The sequence below is a fragment of the Triticum urartu genome, chromosome 6 (assembly GCF_003073215.2).
Source record: "Triticum urartu cultivar G1812 chromosome 6, Tu2.1, whole genome shotgun sequence".
NCBI lineage: Eukaryota > Viridiplantae > Streptophyta > Magnoliopsida > Poales > Poaceae > Triticum > Triticum urartu.
In genome coordinates, this window is record NC_053027.1 from 78753049 (window position 1) to 78758773 (window position 5725).

Here is a 5725-nt window from a genome sequence, read left to right on the forward strand (position 1 = left end):
ACCACTAACTTATTGAAAATAATACATACTGATGTATGCGGTCCAATGAGTGTTGAGGCTCGCGGCGGGTATCGTTACTTTCTAACCTTCACAGATGATTTGAGTAGATATGGGTATATCTACTTAATGAAACACAAGTCTGAAACATTTGAAAAGTTCAAAAGAATTTCAGAGTGAAGTGGAGAATCATCGTAACAAGAAAATAAAGTTTCTACGATCTGATCGCGGATTAAAATATTTGAGTTACGAGTTTGGCCTTCATTTAAAAACAATGTGGAATAGTTTCACAACTCACGCCACCTAGAACACTACAGCGTAATGGTGTGTCTGAATGTCGTAACCGTAGTTTATTAGATATGGTGCGTTCTATGATGTCTCTTGCTGATTTGCCTTTATCATTTTGGGGTTATGCATTAGAGACATCTGCATTCACGTTAAATAGGGCACCATCTAAATCCGTTGAGACGACACCGTATGAATTGTGGTTTGGCAAGAAACCTAAGTTGTCATTTCTTAAAGTTTGGGGTTGCGATGCTTATGTGAAAAAGCTTCAGCCTGATAAGCTCGAACCCAAATCGGAGAAGTGCGTCTTCATAGGATACCCAAAAAGAAACTGTTGGGTACACCTTCTATCACAGATCCGAAGGCAAGATATTTGTTGCTAAGAATGGATCCTTTCTAGAGAAGGAGTTTCTCTCGAAAGAAGTGAGTGGGAGGAAAGTAGAACTCGATGAGGTAATTGTACCTTCTCTCGAATTGGATAGTAGCTCATCACATAAAACCGTTCTCGTGATGCCTACACCAACTAGAGAGGAAGCTAATGATAATGATCATGAAACTTCAGATCAAGTTACTACCAAACCTCGTAGGTCAACCAAAGCATGATCCGCACCAGAGTGGTATGGTAATCCTGTTCTAGAAGTCATGTTACTAGACCATGACGAACCTACGAACTATGAGGAAGCGACGATGAGCCCAGATTCCGATAAATGGCTTGAGGCCATGAAATCTGAGATATGATCCATGTACGAGAACAAAGTGTGGACTTTGGTGGACTTGCCCGATGATCGGCAAGACATTGAGAATAAATGGATCTTGAAGAGGAAGATGGACGCTGATGGTAGTGTTACTATATACAAAGCTCGACTTGTTGCAAAAGGTTTTCGACAAGTTCAAGATGTTGACTACGATGAGACTTTCTCACAGGTAGCGATGCTTAAGTCTGTCCGAATCATGTTAGCAATTGTCGCATTTTATGATTATGAAATCTGGCAAATGGACGTCAAAACTGCATTCCTTAATGGATTTCTCAAAGAAGAGTTGTATATGATGCAACCAGAAGGTTTTTTCAATCCTAAAGGTGCTAACAAAGTGTGCAAGCTCCAGCGATCCAATTATGGACTGGTGCAAGCATCTCGGAGTTGGAATATATGCTTTGATGAGGTGATCAAAGCATATGGTTTCATACAGACTTTTGGAGAAGCATGTATTTACAAGAAAGTGAGTGGGGAGCTCTGTAGCATTTCTAATATTATATGTGGATGACATATTGTTGATTGGAAATGATATAATTTCTAGATAGCATAAAAGGATACTTGAATAAGAGTTTTTCAATGAAAGACCTCGGTGAAGCTGCTTATATATTAGGCATCGAGATCTATAGAGATAGATCAAGACGCTTAAGTGAACTTTCACAAAGCACATACCATGATAAAGTTTTGAAGAAGTTCAAAATGGATCAGTCAAAGAAAGGGTTCTAGCCTGTGTTACAAGGTGTGAAGTTGAGTAAGACTCAAAACCCGACCATGGCAGAAGATAGAGAGAGAATAAAAGTCATTCCCTATGCTTCAGCCATATGTTCTAGAAAGTATGCCATGCTGTGTACCAGACCTATTGTATACCTTGCCATTAGTTTGGCAAGGGGGTACAATAGTGATCTAGGAGTAGATCACTGGAAAGCGGTCAAAATTATCCTTAGGTACCTAAAGAGGACTAAGGAAATGTTTCTCGGTTATGGAGGTGACAAAGAGTTCGTCGTAAAGGGTTACATCGATGCAAGCTTTGACACTGATCCGGATGACTATAAGTCTCAGTCTGGATACATATTGAAAGCGGGAGCAATTAGCTAGAGTGGATCCATGCAGAGCATTATAGACATAGAAATTTGCAAAATACATACGGATCTGAATGTGGCAGGCCTGTTGACTAAACTTCTCTCACAAGCAAAACATGATCACACCTTAGTACTCTTTGGGTATTAATCACGTAGCAATGTGAACTAGATTATTGATTCTAGTAAACCCATTGGGTGTTGGTCACATGGCGATGTGAACTATGGGTGTTAATCACATAACGATGTGAACTATTGGTGTTAAATCACATGGCAATGTGAACTAGATTATTGACTCTAGTGCAAGTGGGAGACTGGAGGAAATATGCCCTAGAGGCAATAATAAAGTTGTTATTTATATTTCCTTATATCATGATAAATGTTTATTATTCATGCTAGAATTGTATTAACCGGAAACTTGATACATGTGTGGATACATAGACAAAACACCGTGTCCCTAGTAAGCCTCACTAGACTAGCTCGTTGATCAAAGATGGTTAAGTTTCCTAACCATAGACATGTGTTGTCATTTGATTAACGGGATCACATCATTAGGAGAATGATGTGATGGACAAGACCCATCCGTTAGCTTAGCATAATGATCGTTAAGTTTTATTGCTATTGCTTTCTTCATGACTTATACATATTCCTTTGACTATGAGATTATGTAACTCCCAGATACCGGAGGAATACCTTGTGTGCTATCAAACGTCACAACATAACTGGGTGATTATAAAGATGCTCTATAGGTATCTTCGAAGGTGTTTGTTGGGTTGGCATAGATCGAGACTAGGATTTGTCACTCCGAGTATCGGAGACGTATCTCTGGGCCCTCTCGGTAATGCTAATCATAATAAGCCTTGCAAGCATTGTGACTAATGAGTTAGTTTCGGGATGATGCATTATGAAACAAGTAAAGAGACTTGCCAGTAACGAGATTTAACTAGGTATGGAGATACCGATGATGGAATCTCGGGCAAGTAACATACCGATGACAAAGGGAATAATGTATGATGTCATAGCAGTTTGACCGATAAAGATCTTCGTAGAATATGTGGGACCCAATATTGTTGGAATCTATGGTAGGGTGCGTCGACTGCAAATTAAAATTTCCTACGCGCAGAACAACCAAGAACATGCTACGGGAGATGGATCACAGTTCGTTACCACTAGACGCGTAGTGCCGTGCAGCGGAAGAAGAGTTGGGGCAGCGCGTCCGCGTGGATCGTCTCCTCCTCGTCCGATCTCCCTCGTACAACCGGTGGTCGGTTCCCACGTACAGCTTTGCCGGAGCGGCGCAAGTGCATCGCCTCTAACGGTATCCGCGCGTGTGGGAGGAACGTCGTGCGGCGGACTGCTAGGTCCGATCACACAACCGGCAGCGAGTGGAGGTGTCTATTCGCAACACATGCAAACCCTAGTGACAGCGCCGAAGCGATCAACCGCGTGAGTGTGCGGCACCTCCACTATATATATAGGCGTCCGTCGCGGGCTCAACACTTGGGCCTCGCACGGACCCTAAAGCCCATAAGTCTACTCGGCCACAATCCGAATACAGTTCGGATCACATCCGACCAGTGTCCTTGGATCCGACCTCGTAGGTTCCTTCCCTTAAGGGTGCGACCCCTTAGGTTCAAGTTGGCTTGGTCGCAGTTCGGATCAACTCCGAACTACACGGTTGGTAGCGGCCTCTAGCAAGGCATGCCGAACACCAAGCAGACTATGAAGCTGGTTAGCGAACCAGTACATCATACTTCCATTCCTTTTGACACACGATATATGTTGTCGAGCTCAAGGCGAGTCTGTCATCCTTGTGCTAGCCCAACCTCTTTCTCGTTCCAGTGATGCCGACCACAAACCGGATTATCTCGTAATCCTTGTCGCATGGCCATGCTTATCCTGGTTGGATCACACGAGGGGCCCAGAGTATATCCCTCTTGGTCGGAGGGGCAAATCCCATCTTGCTCGACCATGTCTCGCAGCATGGGTCTGGACAAGCCTGAAACCTACCTTTGTAACTACTCAGTCACGGAGTAGCGTTTGGTCAGCCCAAAGCAAGTCTGTCACCATCCCGAGTACATGCGTCAGCTCAGGTTTTAGGACATAGAACATATGTTGTACTAGAGACTCACAGATGACATATCGCTGCGTCTCGTAGTTGGGTCTGTCCGACTCGGACCTTATCTCGACTCGGATCCGACTACGTCGAATCCGACCAGATCCTTCCAAGTCCATATTATCCGGTTAGCATCCAATGCTCCATGGCTAGTGAGACCAAGCCATCGACTGTGTCATATGCTAGTCTAGTTGGCTGTGCGTCCACACAGCCCTTTCGACTAGGGACCTTTTAGGACAGTCATCATACAATGCATAGTCCCACAAACAAGTCACGTACTTGCTGATACACATCATTGATAATGTCCAAGGACTATCTTTATTCATAAACGCATAGGAAATATCATCATACATGATTGCCTCTAGGGCATAACTCCAACAGTCTCCCACTTGCACTAGAGTCAATCAGATAGACATCGAATGCCCATAGCTCTAACGTGACCCTCATGCTTGGGTTGTGGAAGCATCTTAGTCAATGGATCCGCAATATTTTCATCCATGTGAATTTTGCATAACTCTACATCACCACTCTTTACGATCGTTCGTATCGGGTGATATTTCCGAGCTATGTGTCTGACCTTGTGGTGATTCCTCGGCTCCTTGGGTTGTGCGATGGCACCAGAATTATCACAATAAAGGTCCAATGGTTTTACCAAGGCTGGGAAAATACCAAGATCATCCAGAAAGTTCCGGATCCAAACACCTTCCTTTGCAGCTTCACAAGCTGCAATGTATTCGGGTTCTGTAGTAGAATCGGCCACCGTATCTTGCTTGGAACTTATCCAACTCACCGCTCCTCCATTCATGACATACACGAATCTGGACTGTGATCGACAATCATCTCTATCGGTTTGGAAACTAGCATCGGTGTAACCCCTTACGACGAGCTCTTCCTCACCTCCATAAACTAGGAACATCTCTTTAGTCCTTTTCAGGTACTTCAAAATAGTCTTTACCACTGTCTAGTGACTCTCACCTGGGTTTGACTGGTATCTACTTGTTAGGCTTATTGCAAAAGCAACATCGGGCCGCGTACATATCATGGCATACATGATGGATCCGATTGCCGAGGCATATGGAATCCTACTCATCCTGCTTCGCTCAACAGTGTCGAAGGACTCTGAGTCTCGCTTAGCCTTATACCATGTGAGAGTGGCAAGAACCCTTTCTTTGCCTCACTCATGTTGAACCGCTTCAACACTTTATCTATGTACGTGCTCTGGCTTAAGCCGAGCAGCCTCCTTGATCTATCTCTATAGATCTTAATGCCTAAAATGTACATTGCCTCACCAAGGTCCTTTATCGAAAACTTGTCATTCAATGACTCCTTAACCGAGTTCAGCATCGAAATATCATTTCCGATCAGTAGTATGTCATCCACATACAAGATCAAAAACACTATCGAGCTCCCACTTAACTTCTTGTATAAACAAGAGTCCTCTTCGCTTTTGATGAAGCCGAAACCAGTGACGACCTCATCAAAACGAATATTCCAGCTCC